Source organism: Megascapheus bottae, chromosome 14 (genome assembly GCF_031878675.1).
Source record: "Megascapheus bottae isolate mThoBot1 chromosome 14, mThoBot2.hap1, whole genome shotgun sequence".
Classification (NCBI taxonomy): Eukaryota; Metazoa; Chordata; class Mammalia; order Rodentia; family Geomyidae; genus Megascapheus; species Megascapheus bottae.
The window spans coordinates 42,706,096-42,728,019 of record NC_143522.1 but is presented as its reverse complement, the minus strand read 5'-3'; positions in this window follow the sequence as shown (position 1 = coordinate 42,728,019).

The window sequence follows — 21,924 nt, the reverse complement described above, 5'->3', positions numbered from 1 at the left end:
TATATATCATCAAAGCAAATGCAATTTTTTTTAAATTTTTTATTGTAATTAGTAAAAGGGTTACATGATATTTGCCAGATAGAAGGTGCATTAATTCACATACATTGATACCCTTTCACATGTCTTGGTACCCATTTCCCTCCCCCCCACCCCCTGCAATTTTTTTGTTGTTTGGTTTTTTGTTTTTGTTGGTCATGAGGCCTGAGTGTTGTCCCTGAGCTCTTCAAGTCAAGGCTCCCACCCTACTCCTTGCGCCACAGCAGCACTTCCAGTTTTCTAGTGCTTAATTAGAGATAAGAATCTCATGGTCCCTTTCCTACGATCCCGCCATACCACTTCTGGGCATCTATCCTGAACATCATAACCCAAGATATAATAAGGACACCTGCTCAGCTATGTTCATCTCTGCACTATTCACAATAGCCAGGCAATGGAAACAATGCAGATGCCCTACTGCAGAGGAATGGATACAGAAAATGTGGTATATATACACAATGGAATTCTACATAGCCAACAGACAAGATAAAATAATGGCATTCGCAGGGAAGAGGATGAATCTAGAGCGAATCATGTTGAGTGAGACAAGTCAAGACCTAAGGAACAAAAGGCGCATGGTATCCTTAATATGTGGCTATTAAATCCAAAGAGTACAAGAACGAGGACTCAATAACTGCATACCCAAAGCTATGGACATGGTAATGGAAATATAAACACAACTATATAGACATAAAAACCTATGACTCTATAGACATAATGTTTTATTTCATAAATTAATATGTTTTTATGACACACAAACCCTTGGCCTAATTTTGATTGAGTTCTAAATTCTAAGTCCCAGTGATTGTAAATACAGATTCCCTCCTTGAACACTTGTTTGTTAAACTTATCATTTAAAATATGATGTAAAAATCAATGTTAATAAATTTTTTAATAAAAAAAACTCTGGAAAGCAATTTAGAAGTGTTTGCTTCTGAATGGAAATACTAAAGATGTTTTTGTTTTCTTCATGTTCCTATGTATTTTTCAAAGATTGTATATACTTCTGTAATTGGAAAGCAAACAGCTTTTAGTAGTAATTTTGTCACAAAAACAGTACATAAATAGTGCTTTAGAAAGCAAAAAAAAAAAAAAGAATCTCATGGTCTTTAGTGCCCGGGCTGGCTTTGAACTTCAATCCTGAGATCTCAGCCTCCTGAGTAGCTAGGATTACAGATGTGAGCCACTGTGCCTGGCACAAATGCAATTTTATCTTATTTATTTATTTATTTATTTATTTATTTATTTTTGCTAGTCCTTGAGCACTGTCCTTGGGTTTTCCTCAAGGCCAGCACTCTACCACTTGAGCCACAGCACCATTTCTGGCTTTTTTCAGTGCATGGAGTACTGAGGAATTGAACTCTGAGCATTGTGCATGCTAGGCAAGCACTCTACCACTAGGCCAAACTCCTGGCCCTATTTTATTTATTTATTTTTTTAAGAATTTATTAACGTTTTGCCAATGAGCAAAAATGTCAGGTATTGAGTTCAAGTCCCAGTCTCAGGCCTAAAAAAAAAAGACCAGAAAAGAGGTATAGAAATCACACTTCAATGTTATATTCACATATTCTTTTAATTCAAAAGGCACAAGAAGAAATTTGAACTTACTAAAGTTGTAACTTTCAAAAACAAAATAAAAATAAAATGAATTTCTATATGTCAAAATTGAGTGAGCTTTCAGAATTCATAGAAGTAGCCTCATAGAACTAGTCTTACATAAATAATCAGCATCATACTATACCAATTTTGTAACTACATGGACTTTATAGGAGCAAATGGAGAAAAATCTCACAGAAGTATTATTTCTTGAGTCAGTTGTTATATAAAAAACTGATCAGTTACAGTGATCATCAGAATTTGTATATTTAAAAATTCACTGCCTCCTCATATCTAAAATATATCAACAGCTAAAAAAAATTGAATCACTCCAAAACTAATCTCCAAAGAAACATCTATAGACACATGAAGAAATGCTCGACATCTCTGGCCATAAAAGAAATGCAAATCAAAACAACTCTAAGATTCCACCTCACTCCAGTTAGAATGGCCATGATCAAGAAATCTACTAACAACAGATGCTGGTGAGGATGTGGCCAGGAAGGATCACTACTACACTGTTGGTGGGAGTGCAAACTCGTTCAACCACTAAGGAAAGCAGTATGGCAGTTCCTCAAAAGACTAAACATAGAGCTTCCCTATGACCCACCAATTCCACTACTTGGCATTTACCCAATCGTCCAGAAACAAGGACATACTAAACCCACTAGCACAACAATGTTCATTGCAGCACTATTTACCGTAGCAAAGATATGGAACCAACCCAGATGCTCCTCAGTTGATGAGTGGATCAACAAGATGTGGTATTTATACACAATGGAATTCTATGCTGCTGTCAGAAAGAACAATATCACCCCATTTGTAAGGAAATGGAAAGACTTAGAAAAAAATTATATTAAGTGGAGGAAGCCAGACTCAAAAGAACATAGGCTCAATGGTTTCCTTCATTTCTCAGAAACCTTGGGCTCTCCTAGCAGAGATTTACAATAGAACAAAACCTAGATACATAAGGCCATATACACTAAATGAAAGGACCTCCAGGATATAGAAACAAAAGCCATATAATGAGTGATTGTTGTCCTTAATGTACTATGTTATCTCTCATCTCTTTTGCTGTCCCTTGGTTATCTCATTTTGTTACTGTATTTTACCTTGTTATCTGATATATTGGATATATGCTTATTTGGTTATTTGAAATAGGATAGGGAAGGGGGGAAAACATGATGAGGGGTGGGGGTGGGGGAAGGGAAATGGGGACCAAGACATGAGAAAGGGTATCAATGTTTGTGAAGTAATGCACCTTCTATCTGGTGAATATAATGTAACCCTTCTATTAATGACAATAAAAATGTATGAAAAATATTCACCACCTTGGGGAAAGGGGAATTATGTTTGTATCAAGGAGAGGCCTCTGACTTGGTTCATCAGAAGACAAGAGCTCTTGTAGTTTGTGTTTAGTTAATTGTGTTACATATTTTTTTTAAAAAATCTTTTTCTTAAAATTGTATAAATTGTGATGAACATAGTATCTATGCGTATGTTGACAGGCTGTGAAGCTTTATCTTGCAATTCAGCTTGGAAAATCTGTATTAAGTTTACCCACTCTTCACCTCACCTGGAACAATTAATGTGTGAGCTGATAAATTCAACATTCACCCACTTGCCATTTTTATTTGGTATTTCTTATAATATAGTGAGGTATTTACTGTTAATGGTAAAGTTCCTTCTGGAAATCATACATGAAAAACAGCCAGAACTTATTAGGCACAAAAGAGTATGAGATTATAGATAGGAAGCCTTAGAAATTCAAAGAAACCAAACTCTTAGGATACCTGGTTCCCCCTATACCCTTGTTTCCTCTCTTTCCTCCTGAATATTCAGCTGTGTTATGACCCTATTTTGTTTCCTGAAAGTTATGGGTAGATAAAGGAAAAGTCCAGCAAGTTTCAAGCACAATCAAAAAAAAAATCAAATAGTTGTGAAAGTAGTTCCCATATGTTGTCCTAAAATCATGTTTTACTGAGTCTTGAAATAACCACTGAAAACAGGTTTAAATGGTTACAGGAGAAAATTTTGTAAATGAAGATAGATTATATACTAGAACTGGATGTTGAACAAGGCTATGAGATAACTAGTAGAAAGATTTTTTTCTTTTAAAAATCTATTTAAAGTATAATAGTTTTTTTTACTAAAGAATTTATTAACATTGATTTGTACATCATATTTCAAATGATGTGTTTAACAAACAAGTATTCAAGAAGGGAATCTCTATATACAATTACTGGCACTTAGATTTTAGAACATAATTAAAATTAGGCTGAGGGCTTGTATGTCATAGATACATATTTATGTAATAAAACATATGTCTATAGTCATATATTTTTTTTGCCAGTCCTGGGCTTGAGCTCAGGGCCTGAGCACTGTCCTTGGACTTTCTCAAGGCTAGAGCTCTACCACTTGAGCCTCAGCACCACTTCCGGCTTTTTTTTCTATATGTGTTACTGAGGAATCGAATCCGGGTCTTCATGCATGCTAGGCAAGCACTTTAACCACTAGGCCAAACTCCCGGCCCAGAGTCATACATTTTTATGTCTATGTAGCTGTGTTTATATTTCCAATACCATGTCCATAGCATTGGGTACGCAAATACTGAGTCCTCGCTCTTGTACTGTTTAGATCTAACAGCCACATATTAAGGATACCATGCACCTTTTGTTCCTTTGGTTTCGACTTGTCTCACTCAATATGATTTGCTCTAGATTCGTCCACTTGCCTGCAAATGCCATTATTTTATATTGTCTGTTGACTATATATGTAATAGTTTTTTGCATAGCTATAACAATTTGATTACAAACGAAACTCTACATGATTTGGTTATGAGATTAAAAAAAAATGTTTTACCATAGGCTGGGTACCATGGCTCACACCTAGAATCCTAGCTACTTGAGAGGAGGAAAGTGGGAATGCTGAATTTTGAAGCTAACTCAGGCAAAAAAAGTTTATGATACTCTATCCAATCAATAAAAGTTTGATCACATCTGCCATCTTGCCTACTAAGAAAGGGCAAATAGTATTCTGGTGCAGGCCAGACTGGACATCAACAATGAGATGCTATTCTCAAAAACACATAAAGGTGAAAGGACCGAAGGCATGGATCAAGCAATAAACTGCCTGCCCAGCAAGCACAAGGTCTTGAGTTCAAATCCCAGTACTATGTTTAAAAACCATTTTTTCCCTGTAGTGATGAGGATATATATCTCAATGACAAAGCATGTGCTTAGCATATATCAGGTCCTGGGTTCAACCTCCAGCACCAAAACATTTTTTTCTATGACTTTTCTTCTGTTTTATCTAAGAAATACCTGCAGTCTCCCTCTTTACAAGAAGGTCATAAAACATATCAGTTTTCTAAAGAAATGATCTAAGCAAAAGCATTTGAATGTTGATGAACCCACATTTTTTTAGCACACCCAACTGCTGGAATGAATGGAACAATGGACATTTCAGACTGTTATCCAAACATAGTCAGTTCAAAAAGGGGAAGAAAATTGCCCTTTTCACCTGAGCAAGAATATCTTACATTTCTCACACTCAAATTCATTCTAGTCTATTTTGTATTCATCTTCATTTGTGAAAGTATTATTTCCTAATACACCAAAAAATACATGAACCAAATGGATGTGTAATGTAGTGATGATGACCAATAATTAGACCGGTAATAGAAATTATAAAAATCACAAACTTAAAATCTCCTATCTATGAGACAAATATTCCTTTTTTTTCTCCTCTATATTCTAACATAAAGTTAAGAGTACAGAGTAAGTTGCTGCCTATGACTGGTACTTTTTTTTACTTTTTCTTTTTTCTTTTTTGGTCCTAGGACTTGAACTCAAAGCCCAGGAGCCATCCCTGTTTGTGCTCAGGGATAGTATTCTACCATGTGAGTTATACTATTTCCGGCTTTTTCTGAGTAGTTTATTGGAGATAAGAGTCTCATGGACTTTCCTGGCTAGGCTCGCTTTGAACCACAATCCTTAGATCTCAGCCTCCTGAGTAGCTAGGATTATAGGGGTTAGCTATCACATTTTTTTTTAACCATAAGAGTCTTTATTACAAGCTCGAACCTGGGCTCAGAACTGACACCGGTGCAGCGGGTCTGAGTTGAGAGCCCGACCCTTCCTGTCTTTAATAAATTAAAGAATTTATTAACATTGATTTTTACATCATATTTCAAATGACATGTTTAACAAACGAGTGTTCAAGAAGGGAATCTCTATATACAATTACTGGCACTTAGTTTTTAGAACATAATCAAAATTAGGCTAAGGGTTTGTATATCATAGATACATATTAATTTGTGTAATAAAACATTATGTCTATTGAGTCATAGGTTTTTATGTCTATATAGTTGTGTTTATATTTCCAATATCATGCCCATAGCATTGGGTATGCAAATACTAAGTCCTCGCTCTTGTACTGTTTAGATCTAATAGCCACATATTAGGATACCATGTGCCTTTTGATCCTTAGGTCTTGACTTGTCTCACTCAACATGATTTGCTCTAGATTCATCCACTTGCCTGCAAATGCCATTATTTTATTTTGTCTGTTGGCTATGTAGAATTCCATTGTGTATATATACCACATTTTCTGTATCCATTCATCTGCAGTAGGGCATCTGGATTGTTTCCAATGCGTGGCTATTGAGAATAGTGCAGAGATGAACATAGCTGAGCAGGTATGACTGGCATTTTTTAAATGACAAATACTTTAAGATTTCAAATAACCAAGTAGCCAAGGCAGAATCTCAACTAAAATTAGAGAAGAAATAAATCTATCACTAAGAGATTGATGCTTTCATTCTTTTTCTAATCAAACTTTAGTCAGAAATGTCTTCTGTTAACATAGCTTTAGTCAGTTCTGTTGAGCTTGAACCTCATGTACTCTTTTGCTAAACATAGCCCACCATATCTTACTAATTTATGCCTAAATTTTAATTACTTCTCTGTTGCTCTATAAAAGAATTCAAGGTGAGAGAAGGGTCACAAAGGATTATGTTATTTCTATCAAGTGTTTTCAAGTAAGTAAATGAAACTAGCATTCTCAATATTTACATCTTAATCTTCTCAGTGCTAATATGCTTCATACTGGGAGAACTATAGTAAATTTGTCTGCTGTGTAGAATTGTCCTAACATAATATGCAATGGCCCAATAAAACCAGCTTTGGCAACCATAGTCCTTTCTTTTTGTATATTCATAGATTACATGAAAAGTCATGATCTTGTTTAGATAAGACACTTCAGAATTTTCTATAATTCAACAGGTCACTAATATTAAAATTTCCTCAAAGCATCTGCAAAGGATTATTTCTTATCATTTCTTTACTATCATGTACTTTTTAAATAAAATACGATGAAAATTAATTACTAGAAAATGATACTTAATATCAGCAAAATCAAGTTACTATTTTTTAAATAATTACTATTTTTTAAATCTTAAGAATTTATTCACTTGCTTATCACAAATCACCTTGAGTCCACAAACTATATCTCACACAGAAATGGTCTTTAAATGTTCTTATTTCTTTTCTTTTCTTTTTTGCTGGTCCTGGGGCTTGAACTCAGAGTCTGGGCTCTGTCCCTGTGCTCAAGGCTAGTGCTTTACCACTTGAGTCACAACACTACTTCCAGCTTTTTCTGTGAATGTGGTACTGAGGACTCAAATGCAGGACTTCATGCATGCTAGGCAAGCACTCTATCACCAAGCCACATTCCTAGCCCCTGAATATTCTTATTTCTTTATCCCAAATTTTGAGTGGCATTGTCATATGATGAATAGGGAGATTTGAACAGTCTTCTTAGAATCCAATGAAAATAAAATACAACTTTCCAGAACCTCTGGTATACAGAAAAAAAAACAGTTTTAAGAGGTAACTTTATGAAAAGCATGAAGACAAAGTAGACACAGAATAGCCTGAACTCTACTAAAGATAATTGTATATTTAGTTTCTAATCACTAAGTTTCTAATAGCAGTTCAATAAGACCGGCTACTTTTGTGTGTATACTATTGAATTTGTTACTGGCTGAAAACTGCTCAAGAGTTGGCAAGTTCAGGGTTTTTTTGTTGTTGTTGTTGTTGTTATTTTTGTTTTGTCAGTCCTGGGACTTGAACCCGAGCCTGGGTGTTGTCCCTGAGCTCTTCAGCTCAAGGCTACCACCCTACCCCTTGAGGCACAGCATCATTTCCGGTTTTCTGTGGTTAATTGGAGATAAGAGTTTCATGAACTTTAGTGCCTGGGCTGGCTTTTTTTTTTATTGTAATTAGTAAAAGGGTTACATGATATTTGCCAGATAGAAGGTGCATTAATTCACATACATTGATACCCTTTCACATGTCTTGGTACCCATTTCCCTCCCCCCCCACATCCCCCACCCGTCTTGGTTTTCCCCCCTTCCCTATCAAATTTCAAATAACCAAATACAAATAAATTCAATATATCAGATAACAAAGTGAGATACTATAACTGGGCTGGCTTTGAACAGCAATGCTCAGATCTCAGCCTCCTGAGTAGCTAGGATTACAGGTGTGAGCCACAGCGCCCAGCTATCAGGGAGTTTAATCTCACTATTTCATCCACTCCACTTCTTAGACAAGAAGGAAAGGACTTAAAAAATGTCTTAAGAGGTAGAGAAGGGTGTGGGGGGAGTCACTTTCAAGTCCCACTAAGGTAGATGGTTAATATATTTGGCTTCCTTGTCCCTAGAAACAGACTTCTGGTGCTGGGATAGTCTTGATCTTTTGTCTCCACCTTCCCTTGGCAGAAGCTAGACATTTTTCAGTTCCTGTATAATAAGACACCAGCAAGACTCAAAGGCCACCCCAACCAGACACACCCAGGCAACCCCTCTGGTCTAAGTTAGTAGTGCCCAAGTGCATCCTGGGAAAAGGGACTACAGAGATGCAAGCTTCCAGAGGCTTTTCAGGGGCAAGCAACAGTGAGCCACGGTGGTGAATCCATCTGGTAACTCTACAGGAGTCATTATGAACTAGGATTTTTACACTGCTCTGGGTTATTTGACCTTCAACAAAGGTTTTCCGGTATTCCAAAAGATTCTACCAATATCACTTCATATATTCACTTTTCTGCTTAAACTAGCTGCATTGAATTTTCACTTACTTGCAACTAAGAACTGATTGATACAGCCTTTATTTGCAAAGCTATAACGTAAGAAATTGTGTCCACATGATAAATTGTATAGGTCTCTAGACATTCACATGAGACTAAGGGAGCATATTCGTAGGAGCAGATCACAGAGACTCAATAGCTATGTGCATATGATCACATAAAGTAATATTTTACAAAATGAACTCAAAAAATGGAAATGAGATTTTCATTGTTGCTGCTGTTTTTATTGTCTTTTCCTTTTGCTAATTTGTCTTTGAGAGGATAAGGGGGCACATAAAAGGTAGAACAAGTGTGAGCAGTGGTACTCACTAGATACTATGTGAAAAATTAACTATATAACTTGTGGGTGGGGAAGAAAAAACAAGGAAGAGAATAAAGGAAGGGATGACACAGTTCAAAAAGAAATGGACTTATAGCCAGGCACCAGTGATTCACACCTGTAATCCTAGCTACTCAGGAGGCTGAGATCTGAGGATCATGGTTCAAAGTCAACTAAGGCAGAAAAATCCCCATAAGACTCTTATTTCCAGTTAACTATTCAAAAATTGGAGGAGGGATGAATACTAGACATGAGTAAAAGATCAAAGAGTTCAAGGACTGAGCCCAGACACTGACTTCTAGCCCCAAGACTGACAGAATGAACGAAAGAAAGAAAGGAAGAAAGAAAGAAAGGAAGAAAGAAAGAAAGAAAGAAAGAAAAGGAAAGGAAAAGAAAGATCATTACCTAACATATGATTGTAATCCTTCTGTACATCCTCTCTATAATAAGAATAGAGCTCCCCTATGACCCAGCAATTCCACTACTTGAAATTTACCCAATCATCCAGAAACAAGGACATACTAAATCCACGAGCACAATGATGTTCATTGCAGCACTATTTACCATAGCAAAGATATGGAACCAACCCAGATGTCCCTCACTTGATGAGTGGATCAACAAGATGTGGTATTTCTGCTGTCAGAAAGAATGACATCACCCCATTTGTAAGGAAATGAAAAGACTTGGAAAAAATCATAGTAAGTAAAGGAAGCCAGACCCAAAAGAACATAGGCTCAATGGTTTCCCTCATTTGTAATAATTAGTACAAACCTTGGACTCTCCTAGCAGAGGATTACAATAGCTCAAAACCTAGATACATTAGGCCATATAGGATGAGGCTAAATAAAAGGACTTTTGAAAACAGTGGTGATTGGTGATAGTAAAGCTAAATATTGAGGTCATAACATCATCTTGCTAGCTGGGGTTCATTGATGACCCTGGAGCAGAACAATCTATCTTCTATTATTAGATTGTTTAAGGGAGAAATTAGTATCTGTATTATTTAGGCTTCTGCTTTACTGGGGCTCCTTGTCATATGACTCTGGTTTTTACTATGCTAAACATACTATAGTCATTGTAAGGATTAAATACAAATACCTTATATGTAGCTTAGAGCAATACTTGGGGTAAAGCAAGCTCTCCAACTACTTTCACTTTGTATTAGACCTTTACTTTCATATGACAATACCAAGGTCCCCTAAAACACTTGACTACATGACCGCACTCAACGTATCAGAAAATATGTTGGCCCATTTGGGTTTGCCTGTTATAGAACATATATGAGTTTCAAAAGGCAAATTGTCTTGTTATGGATACACACAATATTTTAAGCAAATCTCACACATAAAATGAATGAGATCCTAACCAATCTTATCATCCCTGAGAAGGTAACTTGATTGCATTATCTGGAAGATAAGGGGATGTTCTTCCATCCTCATCTTCCCTCTAGGCTATTGGCAAAAGAAAGTACATGATATACCTGTGTTGGGGCTTTACAGAAGTAACATAAGAAGATGATCAGATGTCTCACTGAAAATATTATCCATGGTGTCCAGTTGAGTAGGAAGGTAGAAAGGGTAAAAGGACTGAGGAGCTTTGGGCATAGGGACTGGCTGTGTATTCCTGAAGGACATAAACAGCAAAATAAAGAACAGTGAGGACAGAAAGACAAAGGAATAAGTGGTGGTCCTCCTACGCGAGAATTCCACACTTAACACAAAATCTTCCTCAACCTTTTTCTTGGTGGTATGTACAATGCATGTTTTCTTCCCTTTTCATGGCCAGTGAGACCTCCTAATCACCTTCTTGAGACAGCATGTCCATGTATGCTAGCAATTTATATCATTTCTCTGTATTTTGCTTGCAAAGGGAATCATTCAGTTAGTGGTCTATTTGCACAGATTGACTCTTTAATAGTACTCTGATAAATAGCTGTTCCAGATTTAGATAGATATGGATATAAAGTGCTTTTCATTCATTCTTTTTTTTCCTGGGGTTTAAACTCACGGCCTGGGCACTGTCCCTGACCTCTTTTTTTATCAAGACTAGCTTCTATCATTTTGAGCTCTAGTGCCAGTTCTGATTTTCTGGTAGTTAATTGGAGATAAGAGTCTCATGGACATTCATGCCTGGACTGGCTCTGAACTGTAATCCTCACCCTCCTGAGTAGCCAGGATTACGGGCATGAAACACTGGTGTCTGGCCTAAAGTCCTTTTTGATGAACACCTGTGACTACCTAACTGCAAGAGGGATCTATCAAGAGAAGGAATGGAGAGAACTAAGGTTCACTGAGCACCCACTAGTACACAATATTTTGAACCTATCAGTTTTTCATTTCTAATAACTCACAGCATTTTATTACCCCAGTTTTATATGAGAAATCTGAGGCTGACAAAAAGTTGCATAACTTAAAAAAGATCACTAAGTTAGCAAGGGAAGGAAAAATCAGCATTCAAGCTTAACTTCCTCTGTCTTCCTGTGTCTCCACCCTTCCCACTCTTATTTCTGGGGACAGCCGTGAAGATGCTGCCATTCAGAGAACTGAATTTCCTCTATAAAACAAAGGCATTTATGGCACTTACCTCATGTGACTTCATACAATAAAATATCTATGCGCTTAGCCCAGCATCAATGCAGAATCACACAGGTGGAAAACACAACATTTTCTGGAGCTTGATAAAAGTTTAGTAATGTTTCATTTTGCACCAGTGAGATTCATAAGACCAATTTTTCCAGCTTTGTCAGGCTCTGTGAAGTAAGCGGATCCACGGGGTTAATTTGATAATAAGTGAAGAGTAACTACATTAGCCAATAAGTAATTGTGACAATTGACTTTTCTTAGTAGCTGCAGGAAGTAAACAAGGGAATGTGAGTGGAAATTATGGGGAGACGGATGCCAACCATGTTTGGAGAGAGAATTTTAGTTCTCAGATGTTTGCAAGGGAGATGAAGATTACCAAACATGTCCACGCTGATCAAGGAATCATCTGGCAAAGACGATGTGTGATCGCAGCCTGCTCAGGTCAGGACCCTTAGACTGAAATAAACTTATCCAGTCGCCTTGCTGATTTTGTGTGTCTTCTTTGTAAGTGGAATAGAACAGTGCTGTTTACTTCCTGGGTAATTTCAGGACATGCCAACCTTGAAATTTATATGGATTATGCTAGACTGAGGGTTGTTTTCTTCTCCAAAAGCCACTTTTCCCATTTGTCTTTCTCTGCACCTCTTGAGGGAGGAGCCGGTGGAGCACCTGCTCGCTCTGGGAGTCGTGTCCTGTCCTGCAGCTATGAAGAACACCCCCGTTCCTGTGGGGGTGGGAGGCTTGGCTCTCCTTTTAGAAATTCCCTTCTGTGCTGCGCTAATCACACCCTCGGTACATTTCACATCTTATTTTTAGGAGCAAAGCATAAAGAATCCCAGCACCAACAGCAGTTTCTGTGGCAACCTGAATCGCCCCCCTTGCTTGTCCAGCTGTGCGGAATTAAATGCTAAAGGAGGCCATTTTACATCATGTCTTCGAAGGAGAGTCACTGAAGCTGCTTTTAAGGGAAGGTTTGTTTCTAAGCTAGGCGAAAGAAAGCTAGATGAGATTTAGGCTGGGGTGATGGGTTGATCAACAAAGGAAACAGAACCTTTACTTAGAACTAGAACTATTATAAAATCCCAGGTGTGTGCAAGCATGCCCTAGTTGCCTTGATTTTTTTTCTTCCCTTAGGGCATTGCTTCAAACACAAAAATAGCATTTAGACCAATGAAAACTAGGCTTTAATATATGTAGCAGAGGTGTTTGGTGGCAATTTCATCTTCATCCTTTTTCCCCTTTCTTAGGGTCTTCTTGAATAACTCTTTCAAGACAGCTATCCAGGCTGTCCAGGAATCCTTCACTAAATTCTCCCTAATAGCATAAGCAAAGTCAACTTGGGCAAGACCCATAGATGGGCCTGAAAAGGCAGGCAGGAGACCAAAAGACCACCAGTCCAAAATACCTCCCCCACCCCTGCTATGTCAGGACATGGATTATCACTATAACCACTACTTGGGGGCAGTCCTTTGCTTCCTTATGATTCTAAAAACTTGCAAGTATACTTGCATTCTTAGAGAAATGGTATTTTATAGTGGTGTATATGTTTTGTATTGTATTTCCTTTTCAGAAAATGTGAGTCACCAATATTCAAAAAACAATCTGAAAGTGCAGCTATGGCTCAAAGTGGTAGAGTGCTAGCCTTGAGCAAAAGAATACAGGTACTGTACACAGAACCTGAGTTCAAGCCCCACAACTGACAAGACAAAATGAGACAAATCTCCAATTTAATTTATCTCCAGTTCATCACCAGAAAACCAGAAGTAGCACTGTGGCTCAAGGGGTACGTGGTAGCCTTGAGCTGAAGAGCTCAGGGACAGCACCCAGACCCAGAGTTCAAGTCCCACAACTGACAAAAAAAATCTGTACCCTAAGATCATTTATATAGAGAATATAGAAAAACATAAATATGCTCCAAACTTAAATCCTTATATATAAGAATATAAGCTCTAAATTTCCTGAAGCCAGTCAAATACAATCTTTCTTATAACTTATTATATGATTATCATCTGTTCAAGAGAAGATACCAGTTGGTCCAGAAAGACTGATTATTCTGATACTGTATATTCAAAAGGAATCACTGTATATAGAAAACAGAATGACCTTCTTTTAATCAGTCATTTTAGAAAAGATGAAAGTCATTTCCGTCAAGGCAATTCATTCATTATGTTAATCTTGGAAAACTGGAAGTTACTATCTCAAAGTAAAGTACAGAGAAACTACCAATACAACTAGTCTTGATACTGAGCAAATGAATTTGTGATTATTAAATATTTTAATGAATTATATGCAACTCTTCAATAATAGCATTTAGTAGTACCCAGTAAAGAAACCATAATCATAACGAAAGTCACTTTTATATGATACTACTATGAATAAATCACATTTGTTGCATGTAAAAGACTACTGAAAGTGGTAGCCTTCATGAAAATATATCTTAAAATTCTGTCTGTAAGACAAGAAAATTTATCTCCAAATTTATTTCTTCTCTTTTTTTTTTTGGCCAGTCCTGGGGCCTGAACTCAGGGCCTGGGCACTGTCCTTGATCACTTTTTGCTCAAGGCTAGTGCTCTGCCACACGAGCCACAGATCCACTTCTGGCATTTTCTGAGTATGTGATACCGAGGAATTGAACCTGGGGCTTCATGCATGCAAGGTGAGCACTACCACTAGGCTACGCTCCCAGCCCGTCCCCAAATTTCTTGACCAATCTTGTTTCCCTTTATGTGGAAGTACACAAGTAAGGTGGGGTTTTCCATTCCTTTTCATAACATCTAAAATTACTAGTTCAGAAGGAAATAATCTAAAATCTCTAAAATTAAATATTGATCTTAAAGAACACAAAATTAACTTTAAAAAAACTTGAAGTAGGGGCTGGGAGTTTGAGGAGTTTGACCTAGTGATAGAGTGCTTGCCTAGCATGTACAAAGACATGGGTTTGATTCCTCGGTACCACATACATAGAAAAAGCTGGAAGTGGTGCTGTGGTTCAAGTGGTAGAGCTCTAGCCTTGAGAAAGCCCAAGAACAGTGCTCAGACCCTGAGTTCAAACCCTAGGACTGGCAATAAATAAATAAATCACTTGAAGTAAATTTTCATGTTACCTTAAATATGAAGATGGCAATAAAATGGGTTGATTCTATTAAAATAGCACTAGGGCCGGGAGTTTTGCCTAGTGGTAAAGTACTTGCCTAGCATGCACAAAGACCTGGATTCGATTCCTCAGTACCACATACATAGAAAAAAAGCCAGAAGTGGTTCTGTGGCTCAAGTGGTCGAGCTCTAGCCTTGAGAAAGTCCAACGACAGTGCTTAGGCCCTGAGTTCAAACCAGGATTGGCAAAAAAAAAAAAAAAAGAAAAGTAGCACTAGACCCTTGTTTTCTGTCTTTCTGCTTTCAAAGAGAGCTAATTCTAGAAAACCCATGCTTTGTAAAGTTCACTGAGGCCTAGAGCTGGGAGTGAAGTTCCAATATAAGGTGTGTAGTAAAATGGACGACCAACAATGTACATTGAGAGAGCATTGTGTGACAGAGTAGTTTACCCTTCAACTTTTTTCTCTCCACTAGTTATAAATTCATGAGAGACAGAGGACTCATTTTATCCATTTTGGAATCCTCTGTATCTAACACAATACTTATACACAGGAAACAGACATTATTATTGGGTGAACTGATAATACCAGAGCCTCTCATCCTGGCACTGGATTTAAAGATAATTACTCTATCACAAGTTAATTCCAAGTGGCGGTGAAGAGAATAATGACATTACCTTTGCAGCTTCCTCCCTACTGCAATGCTGACTCCAACAACTTCTCAGTTAATTGCAGAATTTTCTCATTTGGGAATTTCGCGTATTTTATCCTGGCATAGCAGCTAAGGCTGGGGTGTAGGGCATCTACAAAAGTCTTGGCAATATGAGGTAGTCCACAACCAAGTATCCGTGGAAGAAGGCTGAAATAATCCCTGAAATAAGACTGGAGTGACTGAAAAATAGATTTTTCAGGTAGCATCCCTACAGAAAGGCCAGAGATACCTCCATTGTTTCTGATTTAGATAACCATGGTAAAGATTAGAATCATGTTTCTTTCCTTATGTTTCTCCAGTGGTAAGAAGCCCACATGATACATAGGCATGCAGGTTTTCACTAAATACATGGGAATAGTAGACTCTAACATACTAATTGGATGATTCTCAACCGCCTGACTTCATTCAGTTGAACTTAGCACATGTTCTTTGATGGAACTAAATCGTGTCATTTCTAGGTCTAGATCACTCAAGAAGCAAGTCTGGCTTTCTCCCACTCTGGCTTTTTGGCTAGAAAGCATGCTAATTTTCCTGTTCAGCTTACTGAGCCGCTCCCTGGAATTGTCTGTGAGGTTCATTCTTTCTTGAGAAAATTCTACCCACACCAAATCCTTTCTGCTGTTGCTTATCTACGCTTGTCTCAATTCTTATCTTAATGCTCCAGATTTTCTAGTGACTCCATGCCTGACTCATTGTCTTACCTGAGGAATGTTAACATACTTGGTGGATTTTAGCCCACTCACATTTATTTTAACCACCACTATATTGAGTCATAATCTTGACCTTTTACTTTAAATTCTTTGCCTTGCATCTTTCCCTGTTTGCTGTAATCTCTCCTTTTCTGACTTTTGCCAGGTGAATCAGTTCTTCTTTTTCTTTTCAATGCCTTTTCTTAGGGATATATAACCACAGGCCACAAGTTCATGTCTTTTGGATCTTGGGTACTGAGATATCACCCTCACATGAATTGATATCTTCATTAGCACTTCCTTTTCCACTTCCAAAGGAAGAAAGGAAAAAGAAGTGCATGCCCTTTTTCTTCAGGTAGGCAGCCTGAAAACTATGCCATTTCTGCATGCATCTCATTAGTGAAAAATTCGTCATCAGACCCTCTTGGTTTATAAGGGAGCCTAAGATATGTAGACAAATTTGGAAGTCATATTGTATGCTCGGCTACAAACTTTATGATTATAGAATGGAGAGGCTGGATATTTGGGAACATGAGGACAATCTGTGCTTCCTTTTGGTTGGCAGAATTAGCCATTATAACCATTCAGCCAATCAAAATAAAACTGCTAACATATTGCTACACTTTGAATAAGAACCTCTCCAATGTCCACTTTTTGATTGATTGATTGATTGATTGTGTGTGTGTGTGTGTGTGTGTGTGCACACGTGCGCACGCACACATGTCCATGCCAGTTCTGGGACTTGAACTCCAGGCCCGGAGTTGTAGTCCCCCGCCTCTTCCGCCAAAGCTAGTGCTTTATCACTAGCATCACAATTCCACTTCTGATGTTTGGAGGGATAATTGAAATAAGTGTTTTATGCACTTTACTGCATGGGCTAGCTTCAAAAGACAATCCTCAAATCTCAGCCTCCTGAGTAGCTAGGACTACAGATATGAATCACTGGTGCCTAACTGTGATACGACCTTTAAAGAGGTGGGACCTTGCAGGAGGCCCTTTAGTTCCTTGGAGGAATGACCTTAAAGAAGGTTATGGGATAAGGCTCTTCCTCCCTCTTTGCTCCTTGGACCAGGATGTAAGCAGGTTTGCTCTACCCCATGCTTCATCTATGCTGTGCTGCCTCTTTAGAGGCCCAATACAATGTCCCATCCTTATCTTCCAATAAGATCTCCAAAACAGTAAGCCAGAATAAACCTTTACTCTATATGTTAAAATCTAGTCATAGTAGTACCGCCTCATCTTCTGAGGCTCAGGCTCTTTTAACACAATTTTTTAGTGTCCTGCATCCTCTGGTTAATGGATGTGGCTACTTTATTGAAGATCATTTTCTGAGGTCTGACCTCTAAGCTTCCAGAACAACTGTACTATTAGTTTTCCCTCCTTGTTTTTACCCCTCAAGAAAGAAGGAGAAGAACATAGAAAAGTATTTTTATGTGCTGTTTGTTTTGAAAGACCTAAGTTTTAAATTTTTCAATTCACACATGAGTTTTGTGTTTAGTGCTGGACAGCATGAAATGAAATGTTTGCTAATGTGACATGACACTAGGGAAAGAAGAGCTCTCCACTCACAACGCATGTCAGGAATTAATTCCCTGGTGTACTAACTGTTCTCATAATCTCAGCCATCCTCCCTCTTTATGAATAATTTTCCATTTGGATGTCTGACCATTTGTTTACATGCACTATGGGGAAGGAAAAAAAAAGCCAAAATTATTTGGCTTGCCATCAAAAACTGTTTTTGTTGTCTGCAGTGCTTGATTCTGTGCATCCTAATAAGTTTTTAAGAATGCATGAATTTGAGTCAGAGGAATAGGAGGAAAGGCATGGATGACACACACTTATCATAGGATACAAAGGGACGAGATGTTATCCATTGCTCATCATGCCAACAGCTCTTAATTGAATGCCCTTTCTCCTTAAGACCAGAAGTGTTCTCATTACAACTTGGCACAAGGCACTTGGCTTCTTTTGGTATGTCTCTTTAAGAGGTTTAAATCTGAAGTCATACTTGAGTTATTGTCCACCTTTGCTCTTGTCCAGATTTCATCAGCCTTCCTCAGGATCTGGACATTGGAAAGCTTCTTTCCAGTGTGCCCATTAGAGGTTTAGAGTTCAATCCATGAGAATTATTTTAGAAAGGAGACATGCCTGCTGTTTCCTGTAGAGGCTGAACTGAGCCCTTTCCCTGCATACTTCCCCTCCGTCTCTCTGCCATATGACATCAAACCAACAATAAAACACGCACTTTACAGCACCGGAGTATATTCGTTTCTTAAATGAAAAAGTAATTTAGACTCTCATTCATGTCTTCCAGAGTCACCCCAATACATTACCACACCAGTTTGCTCAGGCTGTCTGGAGTTTCTCTGTGTTGCTAAAGGTGGAGTTTGTATGTTAAGTGGCCAAAGCTGCAAAACAGCAACCCAGGAGGCCATACCAATTTCTGCATTCTAAAATGGAAACTGGATTCTAGTCACTGAGAAAGTTATTACATTTACCCAGGAGACAGATGTAAAGCAAACAACTCCACATTGATTATAGAAAAGCCCCAAACTACTTGGTTATAATACAAATAAAGAAACTTCTGACTGTGATATTATTATGCATTTTAGTAATGGGAACTAAATATGTTTAGCCTTTAGCAAAACACCCAGGGGTTTGAACTCAGGGCCTGGCCACTGTCTCAGCTTTTTTTTTCTTTTTTCAAGGCTACTGTTCTACCACTTGAGCCACAGTTCCATTTCTGTGTTTTTTTGGTTATTTAAAGATAAGAATCTCACAGACTTACCTGCCTGAGCTGGCTCTGAATTGTGATCCTCAGATTTTAGCCTCCTGAGTAGCTAGAGTTATAGGCACAAGCCACTGGCACCTAGATGGGATAATTATTTAAAACTCAATAACTCAGACTTTGGCTAAAATGTTGTTTTATGTTGTTTCCAACTGTAACCCAAACCTTACCTTATACCGAGGTAAAAAAAAAAAAAAAAAAAAAAAGAAATAAAAATGGACTTTGCACTTAGAGAAAACATTGTTTCTCTCATCCTCCCTCCTTCTTCCCTTCCTCCTCCTTCCCTTCCTCTCTTTCTCCCTCCCTTCCTCACCCATCCCCCCTCCCTTATTATTCAGTGCTGGGGAGAAAAAGAATAAGATGTGCCACTTGTGGGACTTAAGTAAATTCCTATGTTTGGTGATAGGTCAGCAGAAATAACATGCAAAGAAACCATGTCCATTGATTCTACTTAACTTCTTCTAGCCCAGAATTTTCCAGTCTATTCAAACAAGGAACCCCTTTTCGTGGGTACATTTGTAATAAAATAATTTTTGAAGAATATACCAAGGGAAATGGGGTCAGCTAGACTTCCCCCTGGCAAGCATGGAGTGACACAGATGGATTATAAGAGTTCACACTTCTAGCTTCTGCCCACCCAGGGTGTCAGACTTAGTAGGAATTGAGTTCATAACAAGGATGCACACTAATGCTTCTGGGTCCACTAACAACACTTCTAGAATGAATAATAGTCTGGTTCTGCTGTCTTTCTAAAATAACACAAATCAAATTAAAATGTGGACATAGAGCTGGGTACCAGTGGCTCACACCTGTAATCCCTGGGATACTGAGATCTGAGGGTTGTGGTTAGAAGCCAGATAGATGTCTAGGAAAGTCTGTGAGATTCTAATCTACAATTGACTGTCAGGAAACTGGAAGTGATGCAATGGCTTAAGTGGTAAAGCACTAGCCTTGAGCAGAAAAGCTCAGGTCCTGAGTTCAAGCCCCATGACCCAAAACAACAACAAATGTGGACATTGAGCTTCTACCCTGAGCAATACATACAGGAGCTTTTTTCTACTTTGGGAACACAAAAGCACAAATTACTCATTAATACTAGCTCTAGTGCATTTTCTGCAATCTTGCCACCTATGAGCCATTTGGGCATGCTGGTTAATGTTGTCACAGCAGTTCATCAGCTAGTCAATTAACAATGAAGGAACTCATTCATTAGGCAATTTGGAATGTATCACAATAAACAACTGGTTGTGCCTATTTTCTTTCATTGAATTGATTAAATGCCTCAAAGACTTAGTAGAAACACTTCAGTTTATGTGACAGCTTTACATTTTTGCTTTCCAGTAATTATAGTGTCTATTGAGCCACGACTTCCAAAGGAATGCTATGAAATGCTCCATGCTTTCTCATTTACAATGTATCATTATCCTCATTATATTTACCTGAGGTAAAGAGCTACCAAAACACAAAAGCACTGAAGTGCATCAGAATAGATGGGATGGCCTATTTCCTGCCAAAGTTCATCTAGAGAAGTTAAAATGCATACTATAATTATTTCTATGTCTGTGAAGCAATTCCAAAAGGGTCTGCATTATCAGCCCGAAAATTTATTTGTGCTTTATTCTACCTTGCTTCAGGCATTGCCTCTTGGCAAAGCTGCTTAAGCTATGAACCTCAAGAAAATGTCAAGCGCACTCACTCTGTATTTCAGAGTATTTAAGGAACCTTCTGCCTATCTTCTTGTGCATCTTATGACTGCGGCGACCCTGATCTTGTACCATCCTAACATGATGGGCACAGTTGACACCACCATATGGTGGCTCGTGCCTATAATCCTAGCTATTCAGGTGGCTGAGATCTGAGGTTCAAGGTTCAAATCCAGCCCAGGCACAAAAGGACCTGAGACTCTTATCTCCAATTAACCTCTAGAAAATGAGAAGTGGGGCTTTGGCTCAAGGGTAGGGCGGTAGCCTTGAGTTGATGAACTCAGGGACAGTGCCCAGGCCTAGTTCAAGCCCTAGAACGCCCCCCCCCCCAAAAAAAACCACCATTTGTACTATAATTGTGGCCAAAATTCCCATGACTTCTCTCATTCAGTGACTGGGCAATGTGAATACAAAATGTGATCTCATTCTTGTGTTTTTGCTATACTTTGATTGTGATATCTCCTGCAGAATTCATGCTAAAATTAATCATCAAGAGCTGGTCTTATGAGAAGTGATTAGTTAAAACTCCTCCCTCGTGAGGGAGTTAGGGGCCTATATACAGGTCTTGTAGAAGTGGGCTCTCTCTCTTCCAGTCTTCTACCATACGCAAACATAGCAAAAGACACACACTTAATGCCTAATGCTGGTATCTTAATTTTGACTTTCTTACCCTCCAGAACTATGAGATAATAAATTTCCATTTGAAAAAACTATCATATCTCATGCGTTTTTTGGTAACAGCTGGACTAAGACTATCTTTCAGTGTTATATGTTGGCTCAAGGACTGCCTAATAGCCTGACTTTTATATGGGTCACACTATTTTGCTGTGCCTGGCTGACTATGCTTTTTATACCATCACAGTGCACAAAATTAAGATAAATTAGAGTTTGTGAATGAAATTGAATAGAGAAAATGGTGCTAGACTTAAGTTTTTGAAAATTTGTAAAGCAGCCAGGCACGGTGGCTCCTATAATCCTATCTACTCAGGAGGCTGAGGTCTGAGGATCATGGTTCAAAATCAGCCTGGGCACTAAAGACCATGAGACTCTTATCTCCAATTAACCACCGAAAACAGGGAAGTGGAGCTGTGGCTCTAGGGGTAAGGCGGTAGTCTTGAGCTGAAGAGCTCAGGAACAGCACCCAAGCCCAGAGTTCAAGTCCCACGACTGACCAAAAAAAATTTGTAAAGCTTAATAGCCTTTCTGTCAGTCATATATGTATAATGAGTTGACGTATTTGAGATATATTTCCTTTATA